Raw genomic sequence first — 20,615 nt, forward strand, 5'->3', positions numbered from 1 at the left:
CACCACCACCATGCACTAGTCTATGCAGGCTGGGCTGCAGCATCCTGTCCATGCCCTCGTGTGTCACCATCTTCACCACCCTAGGAACACCAGCCTGCTCCACCCATGGTAACCACCAAGAAGAACTCTCTGTGTCTCTCCTTTGGGCCACTAGCTCCTGGGTCACAATCTGGAGCCCATGTGTCTGATTGTCAGAGCCTGGGTCATGGGCCCTTACCCAGCCACAATGAGGCTGGGAAACACGTGCACACAGTATTTTCAGCCTCTGTGGTGGGAAGTGAGCTCTGCCTTAGAGTGGGGGGAATTCCCCATCACAGGAAGCGGGTTAAGATCCTGGCTAGCCAAAAAGAAGAACAAAGAATCAAATATGACAGTAGATGTTAAAGAGTTTTGAAAAGGTATCAAGCTCTACACACCTGCTAAAGATTATTATTCATTCTAAAAATATTTCTGCAGATACAAAGTGGAGAAAGTTGTGGTCCCTGGCCTCAAACAGAGTACAGTACAATCAGGGAGTAAGGAGGCATGGGCTGGATAATGCCTGTTCCAGGCAGGAGCTGGTAATCCTTGTGGATTTCAAGGTGCCCTGAAGTCCATAAGGGTTACCAAACTATGAGGTACCAACTCCTAGAGGTGTGGCCAATATTTGGTGGTTTCTGAGGCAACCCAGTGTTCTCTTGGAGGTGGGTGGTATCTCATTTTCTCACTGTATCCTAAAACTATGCATCAGACCACTGATGTCTTATACAGACCGAGGCCCAAGGATTCCTGCCCATACGTGTCTATTCCCTGTTGAGAACTATTGTACTTTCCCTGTCTAGTATCCATCCCTCCTTTTCTAATAACAGCCACCTAACTTTCATCTGAGGAACTGCTCCTCTTGTTAATTTCAGCTTGTGTACTTCAGATGGAGTTAATCCCCTGTCTTGAGAGTAACATGTGAACGAGGCCTGGCCAATCAGATTAGCATAGTGCATTGTGCATTATCCTGACTTGCATAATAGTTGGTTTAGAATGGGCATGTGACACAAGCCAAGCCGTGAGGTTCAATGGTATTTGAATGGCCTAGAAAAAGATGTTATCCTTTCATCTAGATTTGGAGATGTGAGGGTGTCATCTTGGAGCTGCTTGTAGGTGTCCTGCCATCACAATCTGAGGAAAGGGCCAGTGCTAAAGAAAGCATAAATGAAGAATGGCTTGGTCCTGATGATATTTTGAGCCTCTGGACCAAGCTGTGCCTAACACCCCTAAACATTTCCATTATGTAAACCAACCAACCAAACAAACAAACAAATAAATAGATCCCTTTTGCTTAAGCAAGTTTGAGTGAGTTTCATATTACTTAAAGCTGAAAGTTTTCTTTCTTTTTTTTTTTTTAATTGAAGTATAGTCAGTTTACAATGTTGTGTCAATTTCTGGTGTACGGCACAATACTTCGTCATATAGGAACAAACATATATTTGTTTTCATATTCTTTTTCACTGTAGGTTACTACAAGATATTGAATATAGTTCCCTGTGCTCTACAGTATAAACTTGTTGTTCATCTATTTTATACTATTTATCTGCATATCTCAAACTCCTAATTTATCCCTTCCCACCCCCTTCTCCCCCTGGTAACCATAATATTGTCTTCTGTGTCTGTGAAAACATAGAAATAAGTTTCTATTTTGTAAATAAGTTTGCTTGTCTTTTTTTTTTTTTTTTTTTAGATTCCACGTGTAAGTGATATCATATGGTATTTTTCTTTCTCTTTCTGGCTTACTTCACTTAGAATGACATTCTTCAGGTCCATCTATGTTGCTGCAAATGGCATTATTTTATTCTTTTTTATGGCTGAGTAGTGTTCCATTGTATAAATATACCACAACTTCATTATCTAGTCATATGTCAATGGACATTTAGGTTATTTCCACGTTTTGGCTGTTGTAAACGGTGCTGCTATGAACATTGGGGTGCACATATCTTTTTGAATTAAGGTCCTTTCTAGATAAAGCTGAAAGAGTTCTGATTGATTCTCCCACACACTCTGCTGAAGCACCAGCCTTGAGCCAACTCCTTAGGAATATCCACAATGAAATCAACAAGAGGGCCTTCTCTCTGGTACAGTAGTTCTTCAGAGCCCCATGATAAGGCAACTCCCTCACAATCATTCCATTTTACAGATGGGAACACAGAGGGACAACTAACCAACAGCCCAGGCTACCCAGCATTGACCTAAAGACCAGGTCTCTAGATAAGGGGACTTTGGTACCATTCCCCTAACCTCCCCAGATCTCAGCCAAAAGTCCACAGAAACCAGTCTGGAGAAGTATAGCTGGAAATGAGCTGATCATTTGGCTGAGGCAATGGTTGGGAGGATATTCAACTAAGAACATACATCGTCTATGTAGACTTCAAGAAACCAAGCATTGTAAAATTCTTCCTGGTATCAGGGTAATAATCAAACCAAGGGCCCCTGGCCACACCTGGCCCAAGTCTTCTCAAAGACATCTCTAGTGTTTTATCTCATACTCTCTCACAATGCACCCCCACCCCACCATCCCAAAATGGCATGAGTACTGGTTGATCTTCATTGCTTCCAGCAGTGAGCAATAAGCTAACGATGGTGTTTGTTCTTAATGACTAGCCTTTGAAGTGTGGAAAACATTACTTAAACTTTAAGGAGGCCACTTTCTTTCCCAAGTAAGATACCAAAGGGGGCTTCTTTCAGAGATGCAGTCAGCTCTGTCATTCCAGGGACTGAAAACCTGGACCAGGGAAAGTGACATGAGGGCAGGATCCACCTTTGAAAAACCCTGCTTGAAGATGTTGACAGTAGCAAGGAATCAGGGTCCTATGAATTAGAAGCTCAGAAAGGGACAAGATGAGGATCTTCCCCACCAGACTCTGAGAACAGCCTGCCAGCCCCCCAGCAGTCCTGAACTGCTAAGTCAGTTACACAGGTGGATGGCACTGGCCCAACTGGAGAGACTTGTTCAGGCACACGGAGCCCTTGTATTTATGGCACAATGTGACAGTGTTGGGATGCCTGACCCTGCATGGAGTCTCATTCTTCTTATCCACAGTGAGAAATATGGGTTTCCCAGGATGATCCCAGCTTCAGATGTTGTCCAGTTGTCAGATCCCATGTTCCAATCTGGGGTTCTGAAATGGTAGGGTCCACTCATGCCTGAACAGGATCCTGTGGCCTCTGGGGCCCAAGATCTGGTACTGCGTGTGCCCTGCAGGCCCCAGTGCCCCCCACAAACCCAAGCTCAGCAGAATTCTTAGCAGGCTGAGGGTAGGGTCTGTGGGTATGGGGGCATCATTTCTGAACCACCTTTGGAATTGGGCTGGCAAGTATTTGCAGACTGAGAAGTGGGTTGAGACATTGTATTGAATCTCTCTCACCTTCTCCAGTTCTGAGCTTCTTTATAAAAAGCATCACTGCCCACTCACACACACTCACATCCAGCCCAGGTCAGGCACCCACACCTTTTACCTGCTTCTAGAACAGGGGTCAGCAAACTATTTGTGTACAGGGTCAGACAATAAATATTTTAAACTTTGTGGCCCATAGGTCCATACAGTCTCTTGCAGCTACTCAACTCTGTCTTGTAATGTGAAAGTCACCAGAAACAGTATGTAAATGAATGGGCATGGCTGTGATCCTTTGTCTGTGAACATTGAAATTTGAATTTCATATAATTTCCACTTATCATGAAACAGTATTCTTCTTTAATTTTGTTTTCAACTATTAAAAAATATAAAAACTATTCTTACCTCATGGGCTGTACAAAATAGGCAGAGGGCCAGATCGGGCCCTCAGGCCATAGTTTGCCAATTCCCTGTTCTAGAATGTGTTGTCCTCGGGCCTGGAGACCTGAGGTGGTCATGTCCTACAGAAATTTGGGTGATAATAAAGTGACCAACCCTTCTGGTTTGCTCAGAATTGAGGGGTTTCCCAGGATGTGGCGCTTTGGGTGCTAAAACCAGGACAGTTCTAGTCTGGTTGACCTCTCTGGGGTCACCCTAGGTAGTAACCATTTATCCAAAGAAATAGGCTTCAGGAAGCAGCCAGCCAGGGTTCCAGAGTGGCCTCTTAGGACCTGCCCTATACACTGCCTAGTCCTTGCAGTATGTGGTAGAGCTTTGTCCTACCCTGCCTGGCCCAAAGCAGGGAGATGCCCCCTCCTCCAAGGGAGAAAACCTCTGTGGTCTGGGCACTCTCAAAAGGCAGGAAGTTGAATCATCAGCTCCAGTAACGTCTCCGTCAGCCTGTGGGTCGGCCTGGGGAGCTCAGGGCTCCAGTCCCAGGGACTGGCTCCAGACTTTGTTTGCTGCTTTCTCTGAACATAAAAGCTCCAGAAGGAGGCTTTCATTGAGGTTTCTGAAGAAATGAAAGCTGTTGTTGAGTCAGGTGGAGAGGAGAGCTGGATGGCAGGTCTGCTGGAACTATCATCCAGCTTTGGCCTGAGTTCACTGCGTGGCCTTCAATTATTCTCTCACCCTTTCTATTTCTTGGCTTTGGCTTCTACCACAGAAATGCTGATTCTTAAAATCCCCTTGAATTAAGAGTGTGGATGGTGACCAAAGTGAGAGCAATTGGGGTCCCTGGAGGACTCATTCTAGCTTTACAACCAGGAATGCAGGATGGTCAAACACGTCCCTGTCTCCCACTCACCTTGGAGCAGGACCTGACCAGCTACCCTGGTTCAGACTGTGGAGGCTTTAGGAAGGTGACAAGACTGGATTTAGGGGGCTGAAGGAGAAGGGCAAAGCAGGAGAAGTAGGTTAAAGAGGGATACCTACAGACAATAACAGTGATACTCTCTATCCCCTAGTTTATTAAGCACTCACAATGTGCCAGCCCCTGGGTGATCTCATTTAATCCTCACAATGACCCACTGAGATAAGGACTATCATTATTTCCATTTTATAAATGAGGTAAATGAGGCCCAGGTACCTTGCCCATGGTCAAACAGCTACCAAGTGGTAGAGCAGGCATTAACCACTCTGTTAGACTGAAGCTTTGAGGTTTGGGGGCTGTGGGCCATGGCTCAGGAAGCCCACAGATGGCAGTGGGTAGGGATAGCTTCTTAAAGAAGTTAAAGGTGAGTTGGGGGGGAGAAATTGCTCTTCCTGATACTGTACAAGAACCTCCAGAGAATACTTAGAAGTCTAGGGTTTTCTGGGCTTGAGGATCGTGCCCCTGGAGGAGGCAGATGACTCCCCACAGATTCTCCAGATGGCCTCCAGGGGCCTGGTGAGGAAATTGGACACACAGCAGGGTTTGCAGCAGAGTGGGAGCTGAGCATTTACTTTTTGAAGGAAGACAGCTGGCCCTGCTCCAAAGGCACCCTCTGGATACTCTGTATGCCCTGTGCCACCCCTATATGGGTGCCATACTTAGGGCTCAGACCATGGGCCACAGGGCCCATGCCATACCCTGCTTGGTCTCCCTCTTCCTCTGTGAGGAAGGGGACAATGAGAACTTGGCTGATCTAACCAGGCTTAGCAGAGAACCAAGCCCAAGAGGGGCCAGTAGGGTCACTGACAAGGTGTGTTTCCTGGGGTGGAGGCAGCCCCTAACTTAGGTGTCCTCAGTAACCCAGCAGGTAGATAATCCTGGGGAGAGAGCCCAACCCAGCAGTCCAGGCCACTGACTGGACCCCCAACATAGGCTCAGGTGAGACCTAGAGGTGCCTTCTCTGATCAGCAGGTCTGGAGCCAGGCTTAGCCAAACCCCTGAGCATCCCTTATCCACTCTGGGGAACCATGAAACTCTCCATGAAGCCTTTAATCTAAAAAGGGTTTTGTTGATGTCCACTATATGGGTAGTGACTGGATTGGTAAGAGTAGGGATTTTAGAGGCTAAGCTTAAGGACCTACTAGGGGCCAGGCCTGGACTGATTCCTTGGGGTGAGGTAGGAGGTGTGGAATCTGGATGCAGAGGCTGAGGCTACCCTCCTGACACCTGGGCTTGTACCGGACTTCCCCCACCCTGCCCCATCCCAACGCTCAGGAGCCAAACTCTCCTTGCAGACATTTGGCTTCTATTACCTGGCTATTTTAGGCAGCTCCGCCAAGCTAGACTTGCTTATGGCAAAACTGAAATAGTTCCTTATTAGACATGGCTGGCTCACCTTTCCAAACGAGCCTTTTTGGGACCCTTGGGGTCTTGTGATAAGCACACCCCCTATCCTACTCTCCAATCTCTCTGGCAAGATAGGAGGAGCAGCCCAGGCAGCCCAGACTTATCCAGGGCCTCCATACAGAATATGAGCACCATGGGCGCATGTGGGGCTGAGGGCCAGTGGCAGCACAGTGCTTCTGGCCAGGTCTGGGCCCTGCCTCTTCCCTGCCCCTAGCTCCTCCCTAAAGGAGAAAGGGCAGAACAGGACTGGCTGGTTGAGGACACTGTGGGACTGTGCCCAGGGAGGGACAGTTCTGGGCCTCTCCCTGCTTCCTATGAGTGACAGCCTGGGTGTGGGGCCCAGGAAGGCCCTAGTCCTTCCCAGTCCAAAGGCCACTAACAGCCCAGGGGCTGCGTGTGGAGGGGGCTGTTTCATCCAGGAAGGTGCAGGACAAAGGAGGGCGGGCTGGAGAGAAGGAAGAGGCTGAGCTTAGTGCATGTCCTGGGGCCTAAGCATCTGTGCCTAGACAGGCTGGGCCACCGGGGCTGCCCTCAGCTTTCTCCCACCCCACAGCCTGGACAAAGCTCTGCAGAATAGCCCTTCTTCTTCACCCCCTCCTGCTTCTGAGTGACAAGTCTCCTGTAGGACTTGAGTGAGATATCACCAGGCTCCCAGGCTCCGGAGGCAAGTCCCTGCCCAGCTACTCCTGGAAGACAGTCTCCCCCCTGAGGCATTTGTCCTTATCAGGGTTGGATGCTGCCAGATTTGCTAGTGGTGGAATTTCTTACCTGGGGCAGGTGGGTGAGAGAGATGGGAATTGGGTCAGAGAGCTCTTTGCAAGCCCCTCATCTTGCCTCAGGTGGCCTGTGCGCCACTGTAATCCTGGGCACTGGTGGGGCCAAGTGGGCTCCTTGGGGATCCCAGTGGTGAGAGTGGGGAGACCTCAGAACTCTCAGGGAGCTCCTGGGAGATGCAACGTGGCCAGAGCAAAGGAGACTGTACAGCAGTCAGGACGGCTGGTGTGGAATTGCTCTGCTTCGGAGGTTAATTCAGGCACAGTGAGAAGCCTAGGCAGGAATGGTAAGGAGGGAATTTGGAAATGGCTGAGGGGCTGGACTCAAGGCCTTCACCACAACACTGTATTGTAGACTAAATGAGCCCTCACTCAGACTGTGAGAGTCTCAAAAATCAGAGGAAGGCACCGGCTTTTCCAACTCAGTGTCTGAGAGCCCTTCCTGAAGAGGTAGGCCTGCCAACTGAGAAAGAAAAGCTATGCAGACAGGGGGACCGGGGCTGCAAGAGTCTAGAGGTGGGAACATGCCAGTCAGGACCAGTCAGATGCCCGTGGGAAATGTGTACCAAGGTTGTGGGTCATGAGGTAGCAGACAGTGGAGAGCTCTGGCCCTAAGCTCCATGCCCTTCCAAGCCTTTGCCTACTGTTTTGGGTTGAATTGTGTCCCCACCAAAATATACATTGACGTCCCAACCCCCACCCCACATAAACACACACCTCTGAATGGGACCTTATTTGGAAATAGGGTCTTTGCCAATTTAATTGAGTTAAGATGAGGTTACCAGGGTGGGCCCTAATCTAATATGATGGATATGCTTGTAAGAAGAGGGAAATTTGGACACAGACACAGACATACGTGAAGAACAACATGTGAAGACAGAGACACACAGATGTGGAAGGAAGACAACCTTGTGAAGATGAAGGCAGGGGGTGAAGTTATGCTGCCACAAGCCAAGGAACACTGGGAGCCACAGAAGCTTGAAGAGACAAGGAAGTTTCCTCCCCAAGAGGCTTTGGAGGGAGCCCGGCTCTGCCAACAGCTTGATTTCAAACTTCTAGCCTTCAGAACTGTGAGAATACAAATTTCTTTTGTTTTAAGTCACTCAGTTTGTGGTGCTTGGTTATGGCAGCCCCAGGAAACTAACATACCAGACTGGTTCTGCTGCCTAGAATGCCCTTCTGTCCTGTCCATGCCCTTCTAGCTAGCCTGCTCACCGCCTTCAAGTGCTACCACCTGCTCCATGTGGCAGAGTCTAATGTGACTTTTCTGTGTCACCTGATGCTGCATCCTTGTCCAGGAGGTCTGTAAGTTTTGCTGGCCAGCCTGCCTCTCAGACTAGACTGTAAGCTCCTTCAGAGCTGGGCTGACCTGTAGGAGGGCAGCGTGGGGCCTGGTACACAGTGGGTGCTCAGTCAGTGTGAGGTAATGGAGGGGTGGTTGAGACTGACATGTGCTGTCTGCTCCTCCACAGCCTGGCCCAGCTTAGGTGGGCACATAGCTGTCCAGAGAAGTTACAGCATCATCCATGCAGGCCTCTCTCAGATCCTCCACTCTCTAGTTACCCCTTGGCCCTGTGTGAGTATGAAGAACTTGGGGAAATTCCTAACCTTCTTTTTCAATTGGCCATTGGCCCTAGGAGTTTGCCACAACATAACTGCTCAGGTCCCTCCGACAAGGGGACTGTGTCTGTGGCTCAATGACTCATGTACACTGCTCCATCCCGCAGCCTTGGGTGGGACCCAGGACTGGGGATAATGCCAGCCAGCCAGAGCAGGCTAGGAGCTTGGATGTCCTGTTGCCCCAACCCAGTCCCCAGGAACGGAGTGTTCTCAAGGATTCAGGACAAAAATCTGGAAGCAGGGAAACAACTCTTATTTGAACTGAGATCTGAGTGACGAAAAAGAGCAGACAGAGGAAACAGTGAGTTCAAAGGCCCTGAGGTAGGAATGAGTTTGGCATGATGAGGAACTGAAAAGAAGGCAGGGGAGGCTGGAGAATGGTGAAAGAGTGGCCAGTGGTAGAACATGTGATTAGACTCGGCCCATTAGACTGGGTCATCCAGGATAATCCCTCCATCTCAAGGTCCTTAATATAATCATATCTGCAAAATCCCTAGTGCTATATAAGTAACATATTCCAGGTTCTGAGGAGCACAATAGAGACATCTTTATGGGGCATTATTCTGCCTAACAGCATCTCTCTCATCCTCTTGTCTATCACTCTATCGCTGCATTTCTATTTACTTATCTACCTTCCTATTTGGATCTGGCCATGGATCTATTGACCTGTCACCTGGCCACAATTTATCTCTCTTCCTACCCCTTATCAAACATCAACAAATTATTTATAAATCTATCATTCCTCCATGGCATTAATCTTTCAATCTAATCATTGCATCACCCCTTAGCCGTCTATCTAATAAACTGTCTTTTAAACTCAATCTATCATTTAGTTGTCCTCTGTCCATGATGAATTATCAGTCATCTAGCTTTGTATTTGCACGTGTGTCACATATGTGGACATTCCTTCTCAATGTCCGCAAAAAAATTCAGTAAATATTCACTGGGCGCTCATCATATGCCCAATTTTATGTCATATATCAGTGGGATAAAGGACTGATGACATCCCCGGTAGCTATATTGGGTTCTTTTTCATCATCATCATCATCACCATCTACGCCATCATTGCCAATCCATGTACACAGTTCAAATTTGTTATCCACATAGGAACCATTTTTATATGAACTTTCAAGCCAAATCCAGTGTGTTCTAGTCTGACTTTTGCTCACTAGCCATCCTATATATGCATAATGAGTGCAGACTCATTGATCTTAGATAAAGTGGGTGTAGAAAAGTATATCCATGGAGGGAGGGTATAGCTCAGTGGTAGAGCACATGCTTAGCATGCACAAGGTCCTGGGTTCAATCCCCATTACCTCCATCAAATTTTTAAAAATTAGTAAGTAAATAAACTCAATTATCTCCCTTCCCCCCAAAATTTTTTTAAGTATATCTGCTTGGCAAGCATCTTATGCATCAAATAACAAATCCTAAAGTTAAATGGAAATTATTTTTAGGTTGTCTGGGCAAATAGCACAAAAGATGGGGACTCCAGAGATGTGGCATCAGGCATGTGTGGACACATGCAGACACACAACACGTGCACACATGCACATGGGTACACACCAATGCACACATGTACACACCAGCATGTGTATATCCTCTCTCTTCCCTCTACCCTCATATAGCAGTTCCTTTCTCCCCCTCACTCACACAGGGCCAAAGCTGACACTTCTGTGCTGATTTATATCCTGCCTCATCTTATTTCCAGTCTAAGAATCTCACCTCCCCACCTGTGTTGTGAGATCTTCTGGAGCAAGGATGGTGCTTGCTCTTCTCTGGGCCCACCCTCCCAGCCTGGTCAGCCAGAGGACTTGTCACCTAAGAACTGGGTGCCTCTCCTTGAACTCTGAGAGCAGTTGAGAATTAAGGAGGTAAGGAGCTAGATGTCTAATGGCAGAGGCTCTCCAGGGAAGCCCCACTGCCCAACACACTTCCCCTTCCTCCTAGGAATTCCCCCTTTCTTCCCCCATTTCTTACCCTAGCTGGAATGCAGGGTAATGCAGGGTTTCCTTCTTCTGTACAACTCTCCTACAGGAGCTGTGTTAGGTTGATAAGCTGCCTGGAGCTGACCTAGCTGGAGAGCAACTCAACAAGGATTCCTTTGTTTCCAAGCATCTCTGTCGCACAGGCATCCAGAGCCAATTGCTATCCAAGCCCCTCCTGAGGGCCCTGCCTGGAGATCCAGCACATTTGGAAGCAGCTGCCACCTACCAGAGCTGCAGGTCCTAGATGTCTAGTTATAGTGCCTACCGTCACCCCAGGTTCACAAGTCACTTTGTCTACAGTCCTAAGAGAGGAACAGCAAGCTCACTAGTCCCTGCAGGAGGCTCCCAAGGCAGCCACCTTGCACCGTAGAGTACTTTCTGGCACTGGGAGGCTGGTCAAAGCCAGGACACCATAAATGAAGCCTTGACTGGGGTGATGCTTCTCAGACCTAGTTGGCCTTGCTGCTTCTGGTTCCAGACTGAGCTTTGATCTTATCCATATATTTGATCCTATTCAGACCCTATGTACACCCCTTCCCCATCCTTGGTATCCTCAGGGCAGGGACTTTAAGTTACACATCCCTGTAGCCTGCAGCTAGCCCAGACTAACCACAGAAACTGTATGCAAAACAGGTCTGCACCTGTGTACTGCTCACACCAACAGCCCACAGGCCCAGAGCCCAAGTCCTGGCCTCAAGCACCATCCACTTCTCTGCCCAGTCCAGAGCCCTCACTCAGTGGGTTTCATTAACTGTTTGGGGCCTGCCAGGTAATGAATTATCCCCACATTTGTTCCCTAAGGATCCAGGCTTGACTAGGTATCCTTGAGTCAGATGTAAGAAATGGTACTCTACCTATCAGAGGAGGGAGTTCCTCCAGGAGGCCATGCTGCTCAGAAATTTCTCTCTTCCCATACTGGTTCCCAATCACAGCCTGGCTCATGCCCAAGCCGTAGCAGGCCAAAGGCCAAGTAGGGCTTTTCCATGCCCTTGCTGGAGCTCAACCTCCATGGGAACAATCTGTAATGGACTTAAAATCTTGGTCTGGGCCAGATGGAGAAGCCCAGAGAATCCCTGACACTGGGACCCAGAGAGGGCCAAACAGGCTCCAGACCACCCAAGAGTCAGCACTGGGGCTAGACCAGAAGACAGGCTTCTTGCCCCTGCCTGCCAGGACCAGAGTCTAACCATTGTTGTGCTAAGGGTACACATCCTTCCACCTTAATGCTCCTTCTGTTCTTGGAGAATTCTGAGCACCTGTAGGGTAACCAGCAGTGCCCAAGTGCAAAGGGTTTCTTAGGACTCCCCTAACAACGACAGGGTTGCCTCTTCTCCATCTTCACAGACCTACCCCAGTCTCTCATCCTTTCTCCACCTTACTCCTTACGCTCCAACATAGGCAACCAGTCATCACCAGGTACTTCGTTTTTTTCTATGAAATTACATATATTTGTATATCTTTGCTCGGATTAAAATGTAGACTTTGATAGGTATTTTTTAAAGTAAATGGGATCTTACTGTACATACTACCCTGAAACTTTCTTTTCACTTAACACTTTTATTACGGTTCTTTCTATATCAGACATACAAAACCACGCAATGCTTCTTAGTTTGCTGCCTTCTTCTTTTGCTGTTGGTTTACTTAGTGAGTTATCTAGTACCAAATATTCAAGCTACTTTGTTTTTGGCTGTTATAAACAATGCTGTAATGATGTTCTTAGACAAATCCCCTGTGCCCACATCATAGGGTCTCTCTGGGGAAGAGTTCTGGAAGTAGACTGCACGTTCTCATCTATTCCTTCCAACTTGGGGCAATTATAGGGTCTCACCTTTCACCCCTAAGAAGCATATTTTCCTGCACAAAGGGCAGTTCCCTCTTCAGGAAGAATTGTGGGGCCAGCTATGAGCATCATGGTGTATACCCCACTGCACTGCTATAGACCAGGCAGACACCACCCATGTCTCTGGAACATCCTTCATCCTCCTATTTCATCTGCATTGCTGTCTGTATGTAGGTCCATCTCCTGGCCCTTCTAAAGAAACTCTCTTGACCATTCCTAACTTACAGGCTTCCAAGACAGCTTGTTTTACCCTGACCATCCCATCTATGCTTAAGGACTTATCTTCCTAAATGGATCTAAATCCCTACAGGACAGGGTCTTGACCTGGAACTCACTGCCCTAAGATAGAGCCTTGTTCATATAGGTGCTTTTGAAATGCGTACTATTTCTAATAAAACCAAGTTACCTCCAGCATGGCTATGAACTCACCAGTAAATGCATGGGAAGGGTCTTTGTAATACTGCCACATCGGGGGTGTGGGAGGTGTGCTTTGATTTATGAGAAACCCTGGGAAAAGGAGAAAGGGGTTTTCTTACAGTGTTCTACTTGATTTAGAGCCAGTGCCTTTGGCTCTTGGTAATTCTTGGATTGGGCCAGGCCCCTTGACTCCGAGTGGGGTGTCTCACACTTTGACTCTGGTCAAGCTGGCTCCTGACTTGGCTGGAGTTACTGCCTACTGCCAGTTTCTGGGGAGGCATTTGGAGGCCCCTGGGATCTTCTTTGCCTTCTACCATCTGTGGCCACTGGGCTGGGTCTCAGAAGGGACAGGTGGCCTGGCTGGCACATCATCCAGACCTCTCCTGTGGCTGGTCAGTACCATCTCTAAACTTGCTGGCAAAGGCTCCAGAGGGGCTCCTCTCCCCAGCATGCATTTGTAGCACCACAGAAAAAGCCAAAGCTGGATCTTGCCATGAGGGCAGTGTCTTCATCCACAGACACAGCCCTGGGCAGCTTTTCTCTGTTCCAAATCCCAGCTGCAGCCCCTGCTAGGAGCCAAGGGGGCAGAAGCTGCTGAATTTGTCCTCTCTTGAATGCCAAACTATGTGCTTTGTACAGGGCTTGGCACAGAGCAGGCAGCCAGGAAATATTTACTGAATGGCCAACACAATGAATGTTCACCCTCCCTTAGGGGAGGCCACTTAATGCCACTGACTATATGTTGGAAGGTAAGGACTGGATTCCAGAAACAGGAGACAGAAGAAAGTGTGAACAAACTTCACTTGCATCTGTGCAATCTTCCAAGATTTCACTGTTTCCCTTCAGGATTCCCAGAATTCTCCAGGAAGTCTAATTACAACATTGTTGTGATCCACTTTTCCTAACCCTCTAAACCTTTGCTACTTTAAGCATGATCTGTGAACCAGCAGCATTAGCATCACCTGGGAACTTGTCAGAAATACAGACTCTCAGGCCCCAACCCAGACCTAATGAATCAGAATCTGCACTTGAACGAAATCCAGGTGCATATTATGGTTGGACAAATAATGCCTTAAACAGTTAGTGAGTGAACATAGGCCTTCTTACCTGACATAGAGGTTGGCTACTAGAGACAGTGGCTAACTGCATCTGGGCTTCTGCCTACCTTGATGACTCAGACAAATTATTGAGTCAGATATTTTCTGCCCTTGAATACTATCTAGAACATAGTAGGCACTCAATGAATATTTGATGAATAAATGTTGAATGATTCTTGTGCTATTTTCTCAATTTAGCATGCTTAGGGTACGCTGGACCTCTGCTTCTGGGTGTAAATTTCAAGTTATTAGAAAGGTTTTTTTTGTTCCCATTAAGAACCCCAGGAAGAATGGCTATTATCTAATGAGCAATTAGTGAATGCTAGGCCAATGCTCGATACCATGTGAATAAGCTCTCAGTGTTTTACAAAGTGTGGTTGAAGGCCAAGGGCATCAAGCATGACCAGATGCTTGGTGAAAATGCAGATCCCCAGCTCCTACCCCAGACCTGCCCATTGAGAACCTTTGGAGATGAGGCCTAGAAATCTGTATTTTAAACAAGCATCCCAGACACACTAAAGTTTGGAAATTATTGTATCCCTGACTTACAGAGGAGGAAATTGAGGCACAGAGGAATTTGCTGACTTGTACAAAGTCACACCACTGACGAATGGTGGCTACAGGACTCAAACCCGCAACTGCCTGAATCTGGAATCCACATTTTTAACCATATTGTCTGTTACACCAGGAAAACTGATACCCAGACTGACTGTGTATATTTAGCCACAAATATCACTTTGTGTGTATTTTATATGCCCACAAAGTTTGCTAGATTGTAAACTCTTACGAAATCTTGGAAGGCAGTGAAGGTGTTTTATTTCTCTCAGTATCTGTAGCATCCCTTATCGGGCCTGGCATCTGGAATATCCTCAACAAAAGTTATTCCTATTGAATTTCTATACATACATAACTGTCTATTTCTACAAATGTGTATATACAGAGGACATCTCATTTTCAGGTAGAATCTTATACCAAGCTATAATAACTATAAACGTTCCACTCTCTTCACTTGTTCACACTTGTGCTCTTGCCACTCCATTGATATAGCTCTTCTCAAGATCACCAGTGGCCTCAATGTGGCTGAACTTATTTTTTAAAATTATTTATTTATTTTAATTTTTAGGGGGAGGTAATTATATTTATTCGGTTTTGGAGGAGGTACTGGGGTCAATGAACCCAAGACCTTATGTATGCTAAGCCTGTGCTCTGCCACTCAAGCTATATCCTCCCCCACTAATGTGGCTGAACTTAATGATCAATTATCAGTCCTTACCTTACCTGACCCCTTGGCAGCTTTGGACATAGGGCTTTCTTCCCTCCTGAAGTTCTCTTCACCTGGTTTCCAGGACCTTCCTTCTATCTCTCTGAATGCTGCTACTCCTTTTTTAACTTTGGTTGTTTTTTTTTTTAAGTTTTTTTTATTGTAGGGAAATATTCATAACATAAATTTTACTATCTCAACCATTTTTAAGTGTAAGTTCACTTATATTAAGTATATTCACATTGTTATGCAACCATCACCACCATCCATCTCCAGAACTCTTCTATCTTGTAAAAGTGAAACTCTTTATCTGTTAAATAATAACTCCCCATTTTTCCCTTTCCCCACCCCTTGGCAATCACCATTCTACTTTCTGTCTCTATGAATTTCACCACTCTAGATATCTCATACAAGTGGAATCATACAGTATTTGTTTTTTTTGTGACAGGCTTATTTCACTCAGTATAAGGACCTCAAGGTTCATCCATGTTGTAGCAATTGCAGAATTTCCTTCCTTTTAAAATTTGAATGATATTTCTCTCTCTCTCTCTTTGTGTATGTGTATGTATGTATGTGTGTGTGTATATATATATATATATATATACTGCATTTTGCTTATCCATTCATCCATCAGTGGGCACTTGGGTTGCCTCCACATTTTAGCTATTATGAATAATGCTGCTGTGAACATGAGTGTACAAATATCTGTTCAAGATTCTGCTTTCAATTCTTTATATATATATGAGAAATGGAATTACTGGATCATATGGTAATTCTATTTTTAATTTTTTGAGGAATGGCCATACTGTTTTCCACAGTGGCTGTACTATTTTTAATATTCCCACCAAAAGTGCACAGGCATTCTAATTTCTCCACATCCTTGTCAACACTTGTTATTTTCTGTTTTTTTAGTAGTAGCCATCCTAACAGGCGTGAGGTGGTACCTAATTGTACTTTTGATTTGCATTTCCTTAATGATGAGTGATGCTAAGCATCTTTTCATGTGCTTTTTGGCCATTTGTATCTTTCTGGAGAAATGTCTGGATACTTCTTTTTTTAAACAGCATCTTGCCGATTCTTCTTCATCTTCCAGACCTCTTGACCTTGCGGTGCCCAAGGACACCATCTTTGGACCTCTTCCCTTTCTACACTCATTTCCTTGGTGATCTCAAACAGTCCTACAGCTTTAAATACCACCCACCTGCTGACCACTCTCGAATGATGTCTTCCCCTGGGCTGAGGCTGCCATTTCTAGCTGCCTACAGGATGGCTGCACTTGGATATCTAATATGCATCTCAAGCTTAACATGTCTAATGCTGAGCTCCTTATCCTCTCCGCAAACCTATTCCTTCCACAGTTTTCCCCATCTCAGTTAATAGCAACTCCATTTTGCATTGGTTCAAGGCAGAGTTCTTGTCATCATCTTTGACTGTTTTCTCATACCTCATCAACAAATCCTGTCAGAGCTGCCTTCAAAATTTATACAGAATTTGACCACTTCCATTGCTACCACGCTAGTCCAAATTAACATCATCTCTCAACCTGTTTTATTATAGTGACCTTCTAACTTATCTTTCTGCTTCAGCCTTTTCCCGTCAGTCTTGTCCTCCATCTGACAACAGAGTGACCTGTAAAATTCAGTGTCAGATCATGTCATTCTTCTGCTCAAGACCCTCCACATTACTCTTAGCAGAAGCCAAATTCCTAACAAAGCCCTGTATAATCTCTTCCTTGTACATCTACATATTAAGTTGTACATTCCTGCCTCAATGTTTTGCACTTGCTGGTCTCTCTTTAGAGACAGTGGTTCTTAACCTTTTATTTCATGCCAGGGACCCCTTTGGCAGCCTGTGATGCTTGTGGGCTCCCTCTGAGTATAATACATTTAAATCCATAAAATAAATTTCATAAATTATAAAGAAAATCAATTATATTGAAATACAACTCTCAAAATATTTTAAAAATGTATGATATAGTAATTATGTGTTTCTTATTAATTCGTTAAATTACAAGAACTAGCAGCATAATTTTGAAGTAGTGATGAGTGTGATGATATTTTAAGATATGTGCAACAACTATAATATGATATGAAAATATCTGTGATTCTACTAGCAACAGTGTCACAGGTGCTGCTGATATCACTGTGGTTTGCTGTCTGCATTCATAATCAAAGAACACACTAAGTTTTAGTTGGTGCAAATAAAGATAAAATTTTTCTTTCCTGTCTAAAGTCAAGACTCCCTGAATTCTATCCTCAGACCTCTGAAGGGTGATGTCTGCAGACTTCAGGTTAAGAATCCTTAGATTAGAATGCTCTTCCCCCCAAATCCTCACAGCTCATTCTTTCATCTCCTTTTACTCAAAAGCCACTTCTCAGTGAGCTCTTCCCTGGGAACTCTATTTAAATTGTATCCTCACATTCCTCAACCCCCTTTTCTACTTAATTTTTTCTCCACAGCACTTACTCAACTTCAAATATGATAATTTAATATTTTTAATGTGTATTGCCTTTAACTGGAAAGTGAGTTCCATGAGAGTAGGCATTTTTGTCTATCATGTTTGTGCTGTGTCCCTAGCACGTAGAATGATGCCTAGCATACAGAAGGCATTCAATAAATATTTGTTGAAAAAAATGAATGATTACATCTCCAAGAACACTGTGTTTCTTCTTTTTTTTTTTCTGTAAAAAGTTAATGAATGATTTGTGAGACTTTTAATAAGGATTAAGGAGTTATAATTAGCATAATTTCTATCATTCTGTTTACATTTCTAAGGTTGACCTTAAACAGTAGTAGAAACATGTGGGAAGCCAAGGATTCTGATGGAGCTTCCAATCCTAAGCAAGAGGTATCTTCCAAGGACTCTTTAGGTGACCTGGGTCTCACCCAAACTCAGGGAACCACCTCTGAGACAAAGTGCTGTCCATAAAATTCTATCATGCCAATAAAGCAATCAGGCTCCCATCCTCAATCAAACCAATAATACTAATACTTTTTATTTCTGGCAGTGTGGGAAAATGGAAAAAACCTACATCTCAAAGTCTACTGGACTAGGTGCCAGTTCTGCCACCACTTGCCAGTAATTTGTAAGTTGCTAAACCTTTCTGAGATGGGTAACATGGGGCTTTTGAGAGGATAAAATAGGATGGCTAGCAAAGTCCACAGCACAGAGCAAGTGCCCTATAAATGGTCGTCCCCTCCCTCTTCCAGCTCTAGGTCATTTTATAACCGCTTGCTAAGGTTCATGGGATCCTAATGGCTAAGAGGAGGAGCATGTCCAGTCCTCTCCTATATGTAAACCCTCTGCAACTAGACCCAAGAAGAACCCCCTTGGACTGTACCTCTGTAAACTGGTACCTTCACTCTCATCTCAGATGTGTGGCTGTCATCTGGACCTTGACCATGAAGTCCACCATCATTCACAGTTTTTTCTCCTGGCCTTCCCTTTTGCCCACACTGAGAGATCTTGTATATGCCCTCTTGTACTTGTTCCTCACTTTCTCAATGTTGGGAGCTTTCATGGGGCACATTCACCCTCCCAAGATGTAGGAACCAGGAAAAGTGCTAACATGCACTGTATACTCTGAACCAGGCCATGCATTACTCCGTGTGTGTGTGTGTGTGTGTGTGTGTGTGTGTGTGTGTGTAGCCTCAGAAACCTCAAACCACCTCCATTCTACAGAAGAGGAAAAAGAGACCCAGAGATGAATTCACTTGCCTACATGAAGCAGCTTCTGAACTGCATAGCCAGCATTAGAACCCAGGTATTTAACCATTTTTTTACATGCTCATAGCCTGCAACGTCTGTTTCCAGGCACTGAGCTGGAGCTTGGAAAAATCCTACTGACCAATGAAAGCTAGAGCCAGTCTAATTGGGTGGTAATACCTAGCCCCTCAATCTTGCCAGACAAGTGTCCCCAGACTTTGTGAATGAAGACGAAGGAAGAGAAATGTTGCAGTGACTCCCTCATATTTCTTTCCTGTTGCAAAAAGTGCTTATTTCGGTATCCATCATCTCCCTCTTTGTTGTGTAGACAATCCTCCCTATCGGAGGATTTGTGCTGTTATTATGAGTTTGTTTATTATTAGATTTATTTCTTCTATAAGCAAATGTGTTCACAACATTCCATCGGGGAATCTTCTTAATTGTCACATAAATGTCATCTTATGTAAATTGAATATTTATCTTTCCACGGAAGGGGGTGGAGGGGAAAGAAAGAATAAACAACTTTCAGTCTTGGAGAGGGAAGGCGGTTCCTGTCCCAGTTCACAACTCACCCATGTGCCTTCAAAGCCAAAGGTGAGCTGAAAAAATTATTGTATCATCTTTGAGGGGCTGCCAAAAGGGAGAGGGAAGAAAAAGTTGGCAATGATGCTTTGAGGATACTGGGCCAGGCTCCCAGGTCTTCCCCCACCAAACCCCGCCTAAGACCAGACCACCCCCTCCCCATCTGGGAGCATCCGAGAAGGCAGCAGCGTGCCCCCTACTTCTTTCCATCCAGGAGGCCAGCCCCGCTCCTTCCTCGAGAGAAGGTGAGCGCGGCGGGTGCAGCGGATTGGGTGGGTGTGGCCCGCGGCACCGGGAACGTACCCAAGGCCCCGCCACCGCCCGAGAGCCGCCCGACAGCCCGCCCGCCTGGCGAGCGCAAGCTCTTCTTCCAGAAACTGCGAGGATTCGAGCGCACTGTTTGTGCACCACAAGGTCAAGTCGGGAAGTGGAGCCGGAGGAGGAGGGGCGAGGAGGCGAAGGGTGGGGAGAGGGGCGCCCCGCTTCCTCGCCAAGTGCCAGTCCTTGGAAGTTGCCCCTCGGTTTTTAACCCTTTAGGGGGAGTGGAAAGGACAAACAAGGGGGAAGTGGATACCCGGGGGCAAACTCCTATTGGGGCCTGGATGTACAGTCACCCACCCACCCATCACTGCGTTCCCCACCCCCCGGAAATGCGGGGCAGAGCTGGGCGCCAGGAGACACCGGGCGGGGGGAGGGGACGACGAACCTGAGAGGGACCCTCTCTACGGACCGCCCCTCCTTCTAGAGGTCGCCCACAATTTCAAGTTTCCCCCGCCTGGGACCATAGTTTCCATTTGCTGTGGGTGGGGGAGGAGAGCCGCGCCCCCTCCCCCAGACTCGCGCGCGCCCCTCCCCTCTGCTCCTGCCAGCACTTTCTGCTCACTTCTGGCGCTGCAAAACGCCACGCGATTTATTCGATTCGCATTTTTAAACCAGCGATTCAGGAGCAGGGCCTAGGGCGAGGGTCTTCCAGCAATGTAACCCCGGGAGGCGGGGTGCTCAGTGCAAACCTCGTTCTCTCCGCGAGTGTCGCCTTCAGGCTGTTATTTGCAAAGAAACGTCTTTTTGACGCAGGGAGAAATGGCAAATTTTAAGTACGTCATTAATATGGCGCCAAAAGATTTTTTTAAGTATAAGCTTTCTTTTTTTTTTAAGGTTGCGGGGGGCGCCGCCCGGGTCTGGGGCGCGAAGGG

At 46.3% G+C, this 20,615-nt stretch overlaps 1 protein-coding gene across 5 annotated transcripts in view; it reads left to right on the forward strand.

Annotated features, from left to right (window-relative positions):
* Nucleotides 1–20,615, forward strand: part of JADE2 (jade family PHD finger 2) — a 132,886-nt gene that overhangs the window by 62,349 nt on the left and 49,922 nt on the right. Inside the window, exon 1 of one of the 5 annotated variants that reach the window (XM_032476745.1) lies at nt 19,647–19,667. The exons of 3 other annotated variants lie outside the window; for them this stretch is intronic. The gene's annotated coding sequence lies outside the window, so the exon portion shown is untranslated. Of the gene's footprint in view, nt 1–19,646; nt 19,668–19,697; nt 19,837–20,615 lie in introns of those variants that run through there. One more of the 5 variants, XM_032476746.1, reaches the window with a different exon arrangement.

Source organism: Camelus ferus, chromosome 3 (assembly GCF_009834535.1).
Source record: "Camelus ferus isolate YT-003-E chromosome 3, BCGSAC_Cfer_1.0, whole genome shotgun sequence".
Lineage (NCBI taxonomy): Eukaryota > Metazoa > Chordata > Mammalia > Artiodactyla > Camelidae > Camelus > Camelus ferus.